The sequence below is a fragment of the Neophocaena asiaeorientalis genome, unplaced genomic scaffold (assembly GCF_003031525.2).
Source record: "Neophocaena asiaeorientalis asiaeorientalis breed wild unplaced genomic scaffold, Neophocaena_asiaeorientalis_V1.1 scaffold291, whole genome shotgun sequence".
NCBI classification, from domain to species: Eukaryota; Metazoa; Chordata; class Mammalia; order Artiodactyla; family Phocoenidae; genus Neophocaena; species Neophocaena asiaeorientalis.
This window is the reverse complement of record NW_020172735.1, coordinates 375,290-393,795: the sequence shown is the minus strand read 5'-3', so window position 1 is coordinate 393,795 and position 18,506 is coordinate 375,290.

Genomic DNA, 18,506 nt, shown 5'->3' with positions numbered 1-18,506 from the left:
GAATCTGATTTGATCATTGTGTATGATTCTTTTAACATGTTGTTGTATTCAGTTTGCTAGTATTTTGTTGAAGATTTTTGCATCTATGGTCATCAGTGATACTGGTCTGTAATTTTCATTCTTTGTGATATCTTTGTCTGGTTTTGGTATCAGGTTGATGGTGCCCTTGTAGAATCAGCTTGGGAGTCTTCCTCCCTCTGCTATATTTTGGAAGAGTTTGAGAAGGATAGGTGTTAGCTCTTCTCTAAATGTTTGATAGAATTCGCCTGTGAAGCTATCTCATCCTGGACTTCTGTTTGTTGGAAGATTTTTAATCACAGTTACAGTTTCATTACTTGTGATTGGTCTGTTCATATTTTCTGTTTCTTCCTGATTCAGTCTCTGAAGGTTATACCTTTCTAAGAATTTGTCCATTTCTTCCAGGTTGTCCATTTTGGGGGGAATATCATTGCTTGTTGTAGTCTCTCATGATCCTTTGTATTTCTGTGGTGTCAGTTATAACTTCTCCTTTTTCATTTCTAATTTTATTGATTTGAGTCTTCTCCCTTTTTTTCATGATGAGTCTGGCTAAAAGTTTATCAGTTTTGTTTATCTTCTCAAAGAACCAGATTTTTGTTTCATTGATCTTTGCTCTTGTTTCCTTCGTCTCTATTTCATTTATGTCTGCTCCGATCTTTATAATTTCTTTCTTTCTACTAACTTTGGGTTTTGCTTATTTTTCTTCCTCTAGTTGCTTTAGGTGTAAGATTACATTGTTTATTTGAGATTTTTCTTGGTTCTTGAGGTGGAATTGTATTGCTTTAAACTTCCCTCTTAGAACTGCTTTTGCTACATCCCATAGGTTTTGGGTCATTGTGTTTTCATTGTCATTTTTTTCTAGGTATTTTTAAAATTTCCTCCTTGATTTCTTCAGTGATCCATTGGTTATTTAGTAGCATATCATTTAGCCTCCATGTGTTTGTGTCTTTTACACTCTTTTTTTCTGTAATTGATTTCTAATCTCATAACATTTTCTTCAGAAAAGATGCTTGATACAATTTCAATTTTCTTAAATTTACTAACATTTACATTTAAGGTAATTATCAATATGTATGTTCCTATTCCCATTTTCTTAATTGTTTTGGGTTTATTATTGTAGGTCTTTTGCTTCTCTTGTGTTTCCTGCCTACAGAAATTCCTTTAGCATTTGTTGTAAAGCTGGTTTGGTGGTAATGAATTCTGTTAGCTTTTACTTGTCTGTAAAGGTTTTAATTTCCCCATCAAATCTGAATGAGATCCTTGCTGGAGTAATCTTGGTTGTAGGTTTTTCTCCTTCATCACTTTAAATATGTCCTGTCACTCGCTTCTGGCTTGCAGAGTTTCTGCTAAAAGATCAGCTGTTAACCTTATGGCGATTCCCTTGTGTGTTATTTGTTGTTTTTCCCTTGCTGCTTTTAATATGCTTTCTTTGTATTTAATTTTTGATAGTTTGATTAATATGTGTCTTGGCGTGTTTCTCCTTGGATTTATCCTGTATGGGACTCTCTGTGCTTCCTGGACTGGATTAACTATTTCCTTTCCCATAATAGGGAAGTTTTCAACTATAATCTCTTCAAATATTTTCTCAGTCCCTTTCTTTTTCTCTTCTTCCTCTGGCCCCTACAATTCGAATGTTGGTGTGGTTAATGCTGTCCCAGAGGTCTCTGAGACTGTCCTCAATTCTTTTCATTCTTTTTTCTTTATTCTGCTCTGCAGTAGTTATTTCCACTATTTTATCTTCCAGGTCACTTATCCATTCTTCTGCTTCAGTTATTCTGCTATTGATCCCTTCTAGAGATTTTTAAACTTCATTTTTTGTGTTGTTCATGACTGTTTGTTTGCTCTTTAGTTCTTCTACGTCCTTGTTAAACATTTACTGTATTTTTTCCATTCTATTTGCAAGATTTTGGATCATCTTTACTATCACTATTCTGAATTCTTTTTCAGGTAGACTGCCTATTTCCTCTTCATTTGTTAGGTCTGGTGAGTTTTTGCCTTCCCCTTCGTCTGCTGTGTTTTTCTCTGTCTTCTCATTTTGCTTAACTTACTGTGTTTGGGGTCTCCTTTTCATAGTCTGCAGGTTCATAGTTCCCGTTTTTATTGGTGTCTGTCTCCAGTGGCTAAGGTTGTTTCAGTGGGTTGTGTAGGCTTCCTGGTGGAGGGGACTAGTGCCTGTGTTCTGGTGGATGAGGCTGGATCTTGTGTTTCTGGTGGGCAGGTCCATGTCTGGTGGTGTGTTTTGGAGTGTCTGTGGCCTTTTATGATTTTAAGCAGCCTCTCAGCTAATGGATCGGGCTGTGTTCTTGGCTTGCTAGTTGTTTGTCATAGGGTGTCCAGCACTGTAGCTTGCTGGTCATTGAGTGGAGCTGGGTCTTGGCTTTGAGACGGAGATCTCTTGGAGATTTTCGCCATTTGATATTTCGTGGAGCTGGTAGGTCTCTTGTGGACCAGTGTCCTGAACTTGGCTCTCCCATCTCAAAGGCACAGCCCTGACATCTGGCTGGAGCACCGAGAGCCTGCCATCCACACGGCCAGCCCACAGTCCCCAGGACTGTCGTGGCTTCAGCTGCTGGGGCCCTTCCAGAAACGGCAGCCTCAGTGAGGCTGCCCTCCTCTCGGGCTCGGGGGCAGTTCAGTGATGGCAGAGGGAAGATACCCCAAGCCAGGAGTTCCACCTCTGCGGAAACGCAGGCTCCATTCTAGAGAATAGATTTTAAGTGTTCTACACACACAAAAAGTGGTGACTATGTGAGATGATTGATATGTTAATTAGCTTGACTGTAGTAATAATTTCACAATATATGCATAACAAAACATCACATTGTACATCTTTTTTTTTTTTTTTTTTTTTTTGCGGTACACGGACCTCTCACTGCTGTGGCCTCTCCTGTTGCGGAGCATAGGCTCCGGATGCGCAGGCCCAGCAGCCATGGCTCACGGGCCCAGCTGGTCCACGGCATGTGGGATCCTCCCAGACTGGGACACGAACCCGCATCCCCTGCATCAGCAGGCGGACTCTCAACCACTGCGCCACCAGGGAAGCCCTAAATTATTTTTTAAATTAAAAAATTAGGAAATAAAAAGTGTTCAGTCCTTTTGACAGGTGTAGTCAATTAACAGTAGACTCAGAGACAAAAAGCTCTCATAGACTATGCTACTGGTCCAACCAACTCCCCTTTCTCTGAATGTATGCTTAGCAAGAAATCTTCTGATTATACATTTACTTCTGTAAATATACCTGCAGGGAAAGATTATCCTGATAAGATGGTTCTGGTATCTCATCTATTCAATAATTATATTTCCAGTTATAAGGTAGTATATTGACCTTCTGGTTTATACATCAATTTCACATGAGTTTATCTATGTTAGCATCAGTGACCCACAGCCCCTTCAACACTTGGCTTGGTCACATATGGAATCAGAACCTACAAAGCAGAGAAACAGGTTCTAAAGACTTAATGAGGTGATGGCAGCCCAAGAAGCCTGGCTTTAGTTGCCAGAAGTCTCCTTGACATGTGCTCTGTTTCATTGCTCCCCACCAGCTTACTCCAATTACTAAAAGGTATATGGTTGAGGCATCCCAATATCTACTCTAGAACCCTTTCATTTGAAACCCACATTGTTGCTATAAGTCTGGGTTTCTCAACCTCAGTACTATGGACATTTTGAGTCAGATAATTCTTTGTTGGGGAAGGGGACTATCTGTGCATTGTAGGGTGTTTAGCAACATCCTTGACTTCTCCCCACTATATGCCAGTAGTACCAAGTTGTGACAACCAAAAATGTCTCCAGATATTGCTGGGGTTGGGGGGAGCATCACCCTCAGCGAAAAACCACTGTTCTAATTGAAGGTCCTAGAATCAGGGAAATTATTCCTTATACACTCTCCAAGGGAAGTGGGAGGTGAACCAATTTACAGATTACTATATAGTTGGACATTTTTCCCATGTAGCTCTAAGTCTGTGAGGAGTTTCATATCATTTACCAAATGGTAAATAGTTCCTAAGAGGTGTTACAACATTTATGAGTGCTAATTCTTACTGGAATAAGAAATAATATACCCCAATAAGAAGCACTCCTCTACATATAGCAGTCCATGTAGGCTTTTCAGAGGAAGTTACATCTGAACTTGGTTTTGAAATATGATGAGTTTTCCAAGCAGTCAAGACAGAAAAGGGGACTGAAAGCAGAAAGAAGAGCTGTTGTAAAATATGTGGGTCTGAATTTTAATTACAGATACAATTAGATTACTCCTGTCAATTTCAAACAAATCATTTAATCGATCATTTTTAAGAAAGTTGAATTAACAAATACATTCTTCCAAAACTAATGGCCCCATCTAACCCTATGTCCTTTCTACACAAAATGGGAGAAAATAGAAGTTACAAATGAGAAGGTGTTATTGAAGCAGCAACTGTAAACACCAACTCATCTCCACAGGTAAGAGTTGTCCCACTATTGTTATTGCTGCTTGGTACTTAGGAGGAAACATTTTTAATAACTTTATTAATGTTGACAGGTTTTCTTCCCTAATCTAACTTCTTTAGTGCTTATTGAAAGCATTTGAAAGTACTTATTCTGGTCCTGGTGTGCTGTAAAGGAATCTCATTACCTTTCTGTAATAAAAATCTTAGTCAGGGACAAATGAGTTTTCCCTTACTTTTTTAATAAGATAGAAAAAACTGACTGGTTTCAGCCCTAATGTATGCTTGGGGAGTTGTTGATCAAAATGTGACTTCAGATGCTGACTACAATACGGAATGTGTGCCAGTAATACTGCATATGAGTTGTCTTGTCATAAATTCCCTATTCAGAGCTGCAAACAACCGGTGCTCTTTCCCCCAGACTCTAGCTCCAGAGCACACACTGGAAACAATAAGGTAATAATCCCAGAAGCTAGTATGGTGACTCAGTACTCACTTATCCTTCCATGATGGTGGCTCTTTGCTGCCAGACATCCACAATGCAGGATTTGACCTCACAGACTTGGTACCAGTTCAGAGAGCTGGACTTAAATACCATCCTTTAGCTGGTCTGCTGTGAGCCTACATGAGATAGACCATTTTTAATTTTCAGGGCAGAGAAGCATAGGCAGGGCAGATGTCTGGGAATCAAACAGTTGTCATGAAATTTATCTTTTGTTGCCCTCTTACATATCAGTAAGAAAGATGGGAGATTAAAGGAAAAATTTATTCAGGCAACCAAAGCATTTGAGCACATCATGATTTATAAACTTTATACATATACTTTTTTTTTTTTTTTTTTTTGTGGTACGTGGGCCTCTCACTGTTGTGGCCTCTCCCGTTGTGGAGCACAGGCTCCGGACATGCAGGCTCAACGGCCATGGCTCACAGGCCTAGCCGCTCCACAGCATGTGGGATCTTCCCGGACCGGGGTATGAACCTGCGTCCCCTGAATTGGCAGGAGGACTCTCAACCACTGCGCCACCAAGGAAGCCCCTATACATATACTATTGATTTTTCTAGCTCAGCACTTTTCTAGGAGCAGAAAGAGCCCAAACAACATAGTTCTTTGCTTAAAAGGAATTAGTTTCTTTAACTCCATGTCCAAGCTTAATAACAAACATTATAGCCCTCGTTCTTTCATAAAATACCTAATGTTTAATTTAATTGAAATTAAAGAAAACCCATAAAACTCAAGTTTTGTTATGATTTAACAAAAGCCTTAAAAGAAAAATGGTGTTGACCCAAGATCTTTTGATAATTCAGTAATGAGGCAGTCATGGCTTTTTCTCATACTGTTTGAGGAAAAGAGTAGATAGTTCATCCCAAAGTGAACTTAGTGTGCAGAATCTCATCATCAAGTCAGACAGAGAAAGACAAATATCATATGATATTGCTTATGTGGAAGCTAAAAACTGGTACAAATGAACCTATTTACAAAACAGAAATAGAGTCACAGATGTAGAAAACAAATTTATGGTTACCAAGGGAGAAAGGGGGTACCGAGATAAATTGGGAGATTTGGTTTGACATGTACACACTACTATATATAAAATAGATAACAAATAAGAACTTACTGTATAGCATAAGGAACTATTCAATACTCTGTAATAGCCTACATGGGAAAAGAATCTAAAAAAGAGTTGATATATGTATAAATAATTCACTTTGTTGTACACCTGAAACTAACACAACATTGTAAATCAACTAAACTCCAATAAAAATTAATTTAAAAATATAAAAAGAAGCTTAGCATCAACCTGAGAAAGAAGCCTAGACTTGGTCACAAATTTAGGATATGGAGTGCCAGACATGTTGAGGCATAAAGCTTTGTTATATCTACCTAGCATCAACACATCAATTATTTCAAATGAAAGATTGAAAATGAAAGTCAAATTGATTGTTTCATTCCATGCAGATAAAATAACTAACTCACTGATTTTTCATATTAACTAGTGGCAGGTACAATATTTTGTGCTTGGATCCTCAACAGATTTTCTTATGATCATGATGTCACCAAATGTACCTTCTTTTATCCCCATTAATATCTTCCCCAGTGATAAAGACTTTTCTGACATTCAGCACCTGACAGATTGTTTTCCAGTTCCAAATTCAGGACATAACACATCCTGCTTTAAATCCCACTGTGCATCCACATGGCCTACTCAGTGTATCTGCATCCCTCTTCTGCTAAAAATTTAATTAATCCAGATGCTCAAAGTATTTTGGCTAACTTAGTGTTCTGATTAATTCTGGATTAAACAGAGAATTCCTTTTGTTTCAATCTGTGTTGTTAAAAACATTACTAAACTGTGTTAGTTTGCATTCTTGATTAAACATCAAGACTTATAAAAGCTCTGCCCTGGAAATAAACTTTCTTTTTGGCATTCCAGAAAGAGAAAGTTTCAATTCAGGCTTCAGTAAGGTAACTTCTTTTCTGAAGACCTACTTTTTAAGTAGGGGTGCTGTCCAGTGCTGAAAATCTGAATGCTGTCATCCAAGACTTTATTCAGTTTTAAACATAAATCTAATTCAATCTCCCCACTCTCATCCCAGCATTACCCTCTGGCCATCTTTTAGTTCTTGTCTCTTCTGGATCTATTTATGCAGTGACCTTGCCTAAAATACTGTTGATAAGGAAAGATCAAGTCAGACAAGTTTGGCCTTTTGAGTTTTTTCTCTTTGCATCCTGTCCATAAACCTAGGCTTAGATATATCAAACAAGTGTAAATGAGAGAGTGGAGTTTACTGAAGTTCATGTAGAGACCATCCTATTTTAAGTGAAGAATAAACATGTGTGGAAAGACAATTAGTCTGGAGGTAAGAGACATACTTTCTTGTCCCAGCTACTTATTAGGTTTAGGATCTTGTACAAGTTATTTAACATCAATCTTTAAGTTTCCTGATATAAAAAGGAAAGGGTTTATGATTTTCTTGAAGTTCCATTTTTTCCTCTTCCTTTTTGCGAACCCATGAACTTCTTCAGAAGTATTCAATCAAATGGGAAAACATTGATTGCTGATCAAGACAAATTTCCAGGAATGATTTCAATCTTTTTAAACCAGTGTCTTATCTGACACACAGAACACATTACAATTTTTATTCCTCTCTTACATCAACCAGTGGTATCTTGTCAACTAACCTTTATAGTCAGCAACTCCATAAACCCTAGTGATCAGAGAGATAATTTTTCTATAAAGTAAAAGTTAGATCACTTCATCCTTCATGTTTAAAACATTCCATAAATTTGACAAAAGCATAATTTCATTTGAAAGGAGCCTAATTGGCAGATTCCACTGAGTACTGAGAATCTGAAATCATTTATACCCCATCTGCCATCAGAATTTGGAAGAATCAGTAGAAAAATGGAAGATCCATTTTTAAGTTACTGATAAGCAAAGACCATTAAAAATTATTATGGAGCAAAAGTATGAAGTTATTTTTCAGTCCAACCAACAAATTTAGAAAATTCATAAATCAGAAGATAAGAAATAGCATATAAGTGCATATAATGATTCAATTCCATAACCATTATATTCCTTAGAAAAATCATTTTTACCATCATTTTCATTTTCTATATATATTCTTGGATCAGAAGTTGGTGATTTGTTATTAGTTAACTGCAATAATAAATGCTTTAAGGGAATATCTAGACTACATAGACTATAATGAATAAATGATAGAAAGCCCAAATGTTTGAGTTTTCTGGTTAGTATCTTGGATGTTTTTTTATTTAAATCCTCAAATTTATTGATGTTTTGGGTGTAGTTATATTCACAGTGTCACAGTGATTTTCTGGCCAGAATTCAACATTATACTCCTCCTAAGGGTATTAACATTTTTCTGATAATGAAGATCAGAAGATTCCTGATAATAAAATCTCATTCCAATCCTCAGTCTCACACACACACACACACACACACACACACACACATATACACACACTCAATTAATCACTCTTATACCACCATTTCACATCTGCATAAAGATAACATTTGGCTACGAGGGGAAGATGGCCTAAGAGTAAGACGCGGAGACCACCTTCCTCCCCACAGATACACCAGAAATACATCTACATGTGGAACAACTCCTACAGAACACCTACTGAACACTGGCAGAAGACCTCAGACCTCCCAAAAGGCAAGAAAGTCCCCACGTACCTGGGTAGGGCAAAAGAGAAAAGAATAAACAGAGACAAAAGGATAGGGATGAGACCTGCACCAGTGCGAGGGGATCTGTGAAGGAGGAGAGGTTTCCACACACTAGGAAGCCCATTCGTGGGTGGAGACTGCGCGTGGTGGAGGGGGAAGCTTCGGAGCTGCGGAGGAGAGCACAGCAACAGGGGTGCGGAGGGCAAAGCAGGGAGATTCCCGCACAGAGGACTGGTGCCGACCGGCACTCACCAGCCCGAGAGGCTTGCCGGCTCACCCGCCGGGGCGGGTGGGGCTGGGAGCTGAGGCTCAGGCTTTGGTCGGGAGCACAGGGAGAGGACTGGTGTTGGCGGCGTGAACATAGACTGAAGGGGTTAGTGCACCATGGCTACCCGGGAGGGAGTCCAGGGAAAAGTCTGGACCTGCCAAAGAGGCAAGAGACGTTTTCTTCCCTCTTTGTTTCCTGGTGCGCGAGGAGAGGGGATTAAGAGCGCTGCTTAAGTAGCGCCAAAGACGGGCGCAAGCCGCGGCTAAAAGCGTGGACCCCAGAGACAGGCATGAGATGCTAAGGCTGCTGCTGCAGCCACCAAGAAGCCTGTGTGAGAGCACAGGTCACTACCCACACCCCTGTTCCGGGGAGCCTGTGCAGCCCGCCACTGCCAGGGTCCCGTGATCCAGGGACAAGTTCCCCGGGAGAACGCATGGTGCGCCTCAGGCTGGTGCAACGTCATGCCGGCCTCTGCTGCAGCAGGCTCGCCCCACACTCCATGCCCCTCCCTCCCCCCGGCCTGAGTGAGCCAGAGCCCCTGAATCAGTGGCTCCTTTAACCCTGTCCTGTCTGAGAGAAGAACAGACGCCCTCAGGTGACCCACAGGCAGAGGCGGGGCCAAATCCAAAGCTGATCCCAGGGAGCTGTGAGAACAAAGAAGAGAAAGGGAAATCCCTCCCAGCAGCCTCAGAAGCAGCGGTTTAAAGCTCTACAATCAACTTGATGTACCCTGCATCTGTGAAATACATGAATAAACAACGAATCATCCCAAATTGAGGAGGTGGACTTTGAGAGCAATATTTATTTTTCCCCCTTTTCCTCTTTCTGTGAGTGTGTATGTGTATGCTTCTGTGTGAGGTTTTGTCTGTATAGCTTTGCTTCCACCATTTGTCCTAGGGTTCTATCCATCGGTTTTTGTTTTTTTGTTTGTTTTTCTTTAAAAATATTGTTTTTCTTAATAATTATTTTTTATATTAATAACTTTATTTTATCTTCTTTCTTTCTTTCCTTCCTTCCTTCCTCCCTCCCTCCCCTTTTTTCTTCCTTTCTCTCTTTCCTTCTTTCTACTTTTTCTCCCTTTTATTCTGAGCCGTGCAGATGAAAGGCTCTTGGTGCTCCAGCCAGGAGTCAGTGCTGTGCCTCTGAGGTGGGAGAGACAACTTCAGGACACTGGTCCACAAGAGACCTCCCAGCTCCACATAATATCAAATAGCCAAAATCTCCCAGAGATCGCTATCTCAACATCAGCACACAGCTTCACTCAACGACCAGTAAGCTAGAGTGCTGGACACCCTATGACAAACAACTAGCAAGACAGGAACACAACCCTGTCCATTAGCAGAGAGGCTGCCTAAAATCATAATAAGTTCACAGAGACGCCAAAACACACCACCAGACGTGGACCTTCCCACCAGAAAGACAAGATCCGGCCTCATCCACCAGAACACAGGCACTACTCCCCTCCACCAGGAAGCCTACACAACCCACTGAAGCAACTTTAGCCACTGGGGAGAGACACCAAAAACAACGGGAACTACGAACCTGCAGCCTGCAAAAAGGAGACCCCAGACACAGTAAGATAAGCAAAATGACAAGACAGAAGAAGACATAGCACAGGAAGGAGCAAGATAAAAACCCACCAGACCTAACAAAAGAAGAGGAAATAGGCAGTCTACCTGAAAAAGAATTCAGAAAAATGATAGTAAAGATGATCCAAAATCTTGGAAATAGAATAGACAAAATGCAAGAAACATTTAACAAGGACCTAGAAGAACTAAAGAGGAAACATGCAATGATGAACAACACAATAAATGAAATTAAAAATAATCTAGATGGGATCAATAGCAGAATAACTGAAGCAGAAGAACGGATAAGTGACCTGGAAGATAAAATAGTGGAAATAACTACTGCAGAGCAGAATAAAGGAAAAAGAATGAAAAGAACTGAGTACAGTCTCAGAGACATTTGGGACAACATTAAATGCACCAACATTCAACTTATAGGGGTTCCGGGAGAAGATGAGAAAAAGAAAGGGACTGAGAAAATATTTGAAGAGATTATAGTTGAAAACTTCCCTAATATTTCATATCTTGGGTCACAAATCAAGCCTTGGTAAATTTAAGAAAACTGAAATTGTATCAAGTAACTTTTTGACCACAATGCTATGAAACTAGATATCAATTACAGGAAAAGATCTGTAAAAAATACAAACACATGGAGGCAAAACAATACACTACTTAATAACGAAGTGATCACTGAAGAAATCAAAGAGGAAATCAAAAAAATACCTAGAAACAAATGACAATGGAGACACGATGACCCAAAACATATGGGATGCAGCAAAAGCACTTCTAAGAGGGAAGTTTACAGCAATACAATCCTACCTTAAGAAACTGAAACATCTTGATTAAACAACCTAACTTTGCACCTAAAGCAATTAGAGAAAGAAGAACAAAAAAACCCCAAAGTTAGCAGAAGGAAAGAAATCATTAAAATCCGATCAGAAATAAATGAAAACAAAAAGAAGGAAACGATAGCAAAGATCAATAAAACTAAAAGCTGGTTCTTTGAGAAGATAAACCAAATTGATAAACCAATAGCCAGACTCATCAAGAAAAACAGGGAGAAGACTCAAATCAATAGAATTAGAAATGAAAAAGGAGAAATAATAACTGACACTGCAGAAATACAAAAGATCATGAGAGATTACTATAAGCAACTCTATGACAATAAAATGGACAACCTGTAAGAAATGGACAAATTCGTAGAAGTGCACAACCTGCCAAGACTGAATCAGGAAGAAATTGAAAATATGAACAGACCAATCACAAGCACTGAATGGATTAAAGACCTAAATGTAAGGCCAGAAACTATCAAACTCTTAGAGGAAAATATGGGCAGAACACTCTATGACATAAATCACAGCAAGATCCTTTTTGACCCATCTCCTAGAGAAACGGAAATAAAAACAAAAATAAACAAATTGGACCTAATGAAACTTCAAAGCTTTTTCACAGCAAAGGAAACCATAAGGAAGACAAGAAGACAACCCTCAGAATAGGAGAAAATATTTGCGAATGAAGCAACTGACAAAGGATTAATCTCCAAAATTTACAAGCAGCTCGTGCAGATCAATAACAAAAAAACAAACAACCCAATGCAAAAATGGGCAGAAGACCTAAATAGACATTTCTCCAAAGAAGATATACAGACTGCCAACAAAAACATGAAAGATGCTCAACATCATTAATCATTAGAGAAATGCAAATCAAAACTACAACGAGATATCATCTCACACCAGTCAGAATGGCCATAATTTAAAAATCTAGAAACAATAAATGCTGGAGAGGGTGTGGAGAAAAGGAAATACTCTTGCACTGCTGGTGGGAATGTGAATTGGTACAGCCACTATGGAGAACAGTATGGATGTTCCTTAAAAAACTACAAGTAGAACTACCTTATGACCCAGCAATCTCACTACTGGGCATATACCCTGAGAAAACCATAATTCAAAAAGAGTCATGTACCAAAATGTTGATTGCACCTCTATTTACAATAGCCCGGAGATGGAAACAACCTAAGTGTCCATCATCGGATGAATGGATAAAGAAGATGTGGCACATATATACAATGGAATGTTAGCCAAAAGAAACGAAATTGAGCTATTTGTAGAGAGGTAGATGGACCTAGAGTCTGTCATACAGAGTGAAGTAAGTCAGAAAGAGAAAGACAAATACAGTATGCTAACACATATATATGGAATTTAAGAAAAAAAAATATCATGAAGAACCTAGGGGTAAGACAGGAATAAAGATGCAGACCTACTAAAGAATGGGCTTGAGGATACGGGGAGGGGAAAGGGTAAGCTGTGACAAAGTGAGAGAGTGGCATGAACATATATACACTATCAAACTTAAAACAGATAGCTAGTGGGAAGCAGCTGCATAGCACGGGGAGATCAGCTCGGTGCTTTGTGACCGCCTGGAGGGGTGGGATAGGGAGTGTGGGAGGGAGGGAGATGCAAGAGGGAGGAGATATGGGAACATATGTCTATGTGTGACTGATTCACTTTGTTGTGGAGCAGAAGCTAACACACCATTGTAAAGCAATTATACTCCAATAAAGATGTAAAAAAAGAAAAAGAGAGAAAAGATAACATTTACTTCAACAAAAATATTACTGGACCATGATTTCAAGTCACTCCACCAAATAGGAGCAAGGACAGAAAAAGCATGAAGTGTCTTTCAGGTAACTTTAATTTATACTCAGCTTTCTTATTTAGAATACTTCACATCATTTCATTTTGTTTTGTAATTCCCTTAATATATATTTTAAAATGAAGAAGTTCAAATCTCCTTTTTCCATTAATAGATGTTTATTCAATTATATATACCTGTTTCTGTCTTCACTCCCAAACATGCTCTTTTATATAAAAGTGGGTCACAGAAAATTGTTAGTGGCACGCCATTCCAGATCTATTAATCCACCTCTCAGGGCTTAAGAAGCAATATGTGACCTTACCAGAAGCAATTTCAGGTAGACTACACTGCTATTTCTTGTGTTCTTCCCTAAGGAAATATCTTTGTTAGAAGAAAATGTGTAATTTCAAATATTGCACTTGTTTTCGATGGCTTAAAAATCTGCAAATTTTAAGCTCAAAGGAGCAGAAATAAAACTTCATTATATTACATGTTATCTGATTGACAATTTTACAAACTACTTTTTAAAAACTCTTCAGAGGGCTTCCCTGGTGGCACAGTGGTTGAGAGTCCGCCTGCCGATGCAGGGGACACGAGTTCGTGCCCCGGTCCGGGAAGGTCCCACACGCTGCGGAGCGGTTGGGTCCATGAGCCATGGCCACTGAGCCTGCGCGTCCGGAGCCTGTGCTCCGCAACGGGAGAGGCCACAACAGTGAGAGGCCCGCGGACCGCCAAAAAAAAAAACAACAAAAAACAACAACAACAACAACAAAAACTCTTCAGACCCAGAGCAGTGTGAGGAAATACAAAGAGTACTGATCTCAGAGTCAGAAAAGCTAGGTTTGATACCTGATATACCATCAACAAACTACGGTGGGTCACACATCTATTGGCTGCACTTTTCTATCTGCAAAAAAAAGATCTTTCGGGTTCCATATGACTCTATGACATTTCTACAATTCCCACCACTTCATTCAGTCCATAAACATTTATTGAATTCTGAGTTTGTGCCAGGTCTTGTCCCAGGGGATGGATAATTAACAGATGACAAGGTACAGCCCTGACCATCCAAGAGCCCAGAGGTGTAGAACTGCAGGTGAGTCAATATGAGTACACTCTGGGGTATGGCTGCATCTGCCTAGTATTTTCATCACATCCAGCTCCTATAATTCTCCTCACCTTGCTACACACAAATGTACCTCCATCCACACACACACATACCCTCAAGCAGTTTCCCCATCACAAAAATATAGCTCTTAATCAAATTCAGTGAATCAACATCCACGATACTCTAATTTGCATGGCTAAAATGTATAGCTGAATTCTTCAGTATGACCTGGTGTTTAGAAGTGTGAACAGGTGGCTGAAAATTCTCCATCATGACTATAGAAAGGAAAGTAACTTCAAAATTATGTCCAACTATATGTTAAAAAGGAGAGACATTTCAGGCTCAGACCAATTCTGGAAGAACATAACCATCTTGCATAAAATATTCATTCCATTAGTTTCTCATATTATCTTAAATTCAACTATCAGATATTTATTGCCTTGGTTTAAAGTACTTATTTGCTCCTGTTAAAAGGTAATCTTCATGATATAGATTATATGCTGTGTTTTTTCCAATCATGTTGCTTGGTGTGAACTAACTTGTCTGTTTCTATTTTACAGTGAATTGAGAGAATAAGTGCAACTTAAATTTTCTAAACCCCTCTGGTATAGTTGGCAACTGTGGGTGCTGACTTTGGCAGAAGTTCTGGGAGGGGGCTGAACTTAGGACTGCGCTAGGCTGAGGACTGTGGAAAATGCGCCCAAGAGAGAATCAGAGTTGGTATCTAGAAGCAAAGTTACAGACTCAAGAATAAGAAGCATTAATCCAGAAAGACTGGACAGGAAAACAGAAACCATGAGACCAGAGAAAGGGTTAGTAACAAGAAACCATAACACAGAGTAATTAGGCTTAGAAAAGAGGTTGAGTGTAGCATTCAAGAAAATTTCAAGACACAGGAATATAAAGCCACAGGAAAACTTTGTAGAAAGCCATAAAGAGGGCCAAATCCAGAAAGAAATGTGGCATAAGAGAAATAAATTAAAATCAAGGAAGGGAAGAGAAATTGGCCAAAGTTTAACAGAATGTCTTGCATATGAGTTAGAAAGTTTTAATGACTTTGAACTCTTCTGAAGAAGATGAAAAGGAAGAAGTATATCTGCAAAGTCTTGCTTTTAGCCAACAGCTGGTTTAGTCCAAAATCATATTATCTCCCATGGAGATGTACAAGGGACACCAATCGTCTCCTATACCTTTGGTCTCATTTCTTACCAATGCTGGATCTCCACCTTATATACATTCCCCCAGAGGAAACAGGATGGAGACACAGAGTTTAGGGATTAAAAGGGCAACTAAATTAGTTAAATGGTGCTTTCTTACCACTAGTTTACCCCCAAATATCTGTGAAACAGATGAGTCAAAACTTCCCTGGTGCTGGACTCTTGCTTTGTTCTCCCCTTAAACACTGACATCATACTCACCAAGCATCATTACTGCTGTTTTGTCTATCGCCTTGAGAAAAATGGTCCATGAGGATAGGGATCTTTCTGTCTGATCTAGTGAGTCCCCTGTGTCTATTAGAATCTGGGGCATAGTAGGTTCTTAACATACATTGGTTAGATAAACTATATCAATTAATCAATACAGCTCATTTTACAGAACAACCACCTAGATTTGAAAACAACCCTTTTCTTGGTCTACAGTAAAGAACTGCCCAAACCTCTCCAAATACAGGCCTTTTCCTGAAGTTGCTTTGCCTACATGAGATACAAGTCCAGGACCAAAGCATCTGCTTAATAAAAAGCTCTTTGGGGGTAGAAACATAAATCCAGTTTGGGGGCCTTTCAGTGTGAACCAAAGGTTTTCTTTGCTAGAGGATAATTTTTTTCCCTGTCCTTCAGAAGCATACTGCTCCTGGAATCGCTTTCTGTTCATACCCTCTTCTACCTTAGAATGCTGTTTTATAAAGATATAAAAGATAAGGAAACAGGTCTGAAAAGATTACAAGAAAGCAGTTTTGTCTTGGATTTTAAATGCTCAGATAGAAATAGACAAGACACTTCAGATTAAACTCTGCTTGGAAATTTTAGCTCATTAGTGTTCCTTAAAGCCAAAAAGACCCCAAAGAAGATAATAAAAAATAAGGCTGGTATAAACGAGTTACAGAGGAAATAGAATGTAATCATCCTGTTTTCTCTGAAGGATGTCCTGCAGGGACAGACATGGGCATTTTCTAATATAATCTAGAAAGATCCCAATATAAGTGTTTTCAAATTGCTTTGAAGGTTGGAAGTATACAGTGTTAAATTCTCAGGCATCCGAGGAAGCTCACCATCAGAATAATCTAATCCCAGGGCTGCACATTGTGAGTGCTCAACCCAGTTCCAGTGATGTCTCCTCTTTCTTTCATGTGAACACTGACATTAGCCACACCAAAAAGAGGCCTGCAGAAAAAAGAAAATACGGCTCTCATTTCTACATGTAGAAGTTGTGTAGCCCTAGTGCATTGGAACCAGAATTCCCAGGGCTCAAGTTCTATGCTCACTGGGACAGAAGAGTGAGCAGGTTCCCGGGCATTTTGGGACAGGAACAGGTATAGAAAGCTACTTCACCTGCAATGCCATAGACTATGCAGCAGTGATTCCTCCAGGGCTTCAGTTTTCCCTCAGAGGGACCTATTCTGATATATAAAGCATCTTCTCTGACCCTCACTTGGGGATCCAAAGAGGGATAACAGCCCCCATGTTAGGGTACAGATCTGTAGAGGGCAGATGATGAATGTAGTGCTGGCTCTGGGTCATCCACAGGGGAAATTTCCCCAGTTTTTAAATGCATAGCATTGCAAAGGATAGACACACTGTGTGTATGGCAGAAACCTCACGTTAGCTCCTTGACGTGTGAAATAAGAGCTATCATTAGGAAAAGCCAAGAAAAATCCCCTGAAACTGTCCCTCTCCTTCTCCCACTAAGTTTGCAAGTAAAAATATTACTATCTCTTGAGTGGAATAGCAGAGATTAGTGCCACTCACAAAGACTTAAAGCTTGTAGTGGTGGGGAATCTCGTGTGGCCCCTGAAGTAAACAACTGGGTCATAGTGGATGATAGTAGACTACCACAAACCTAACCGAGAAGTGTCCCAGTTGCAGCTGCTGTGCTGGAAATGTTATCCTTACTAGAACATGATCAACGCAGCATCTTACATGGTATATGGCTGTTGATCTGATAATTTCATTCTTTTCAATACCCCGTCAGGAAGGAGGGACAGAAGCAGTTCATATTCAACTAAGATGGACAGCAATATAAATTCAGTCTTGTCTCAGGGCTGTTAACACACTTGTTCTCTTTATAATATAGTCTAAAGAGAACTTTACTGTTCAGACATTTCACAGAGCAGCACACTGGCCCTCTACGTTGATGATAGGCAGGAAAAGGCAGGTACTCTGGATTTCCTGGTAAGACACACAATCCAGAGCCAGTAAACACACCCTAGAAAGACTCAGGGACCTAATACATTGGTGAGATTTTGGGGGCCGAGTGGTCTGGGACATGCCAGGATATCTCTCCTCCAAGATAAAGAATAAGTACTGCATTTTGCACCTCCTACCACTAAAAAAGAAGCACTGCTATGAATAGGCCTTTCCAAATCTTGAGGTAACATATATCAAACTTAAGACTACTGCTCTAACTCATTGATCAATAGACTCAGAAATCTGACAGTTTCAAATGGAGCTCAGAGCAAAGGGAACTCTGTGACAGGGCCAGCAGATCCCATGGTATTAGATCTGAACTGGGTGTCTGGCAATCTCCAATAGAGTTTCAGCACAGATTCCTAGGATTCTGGAGAAAGATACTTTGAAAGCCATATCCTGGAAGACTAATGGGTCCTCATAGAGACTGAGCTCTGAACATAGATCAAGTGACCATGTAACCAACCAGAGCTTCCCATAATGAGCTGGGTGCTGTCAGGCTGACCACGTCATAAAGTCATGCAGGTACAGCAGTGATCCATTGTACAATGGAAGAGGTACCTCTTGGATTGGGCACAAGCAGGACCATCAGCCATGAGTAAGTTGCAGAACAGGCATCTCGGTTCCAACATTCCCTACCATGTTGTTCCAGCGCTTCTCCCTCAACTCACCCGTGGCCTACTCTGGGATTCTCTACAACCACTTGTCGGAGACGGGAAAATCCTGGGGCTGGTTTACAGAAGGGTCAGCTTGATATGTTGGTGTGAGCTGGAAAAGTGCTGCAGCACTATGGTTTCACTCAAGGATAGACCTGAAACACCATGATGAAAGGAAACCTTCCAGTGGGCAGAGCTTTAGGAGATGTATGAGGTCATCCATTTTGTTGAAAGAAAGA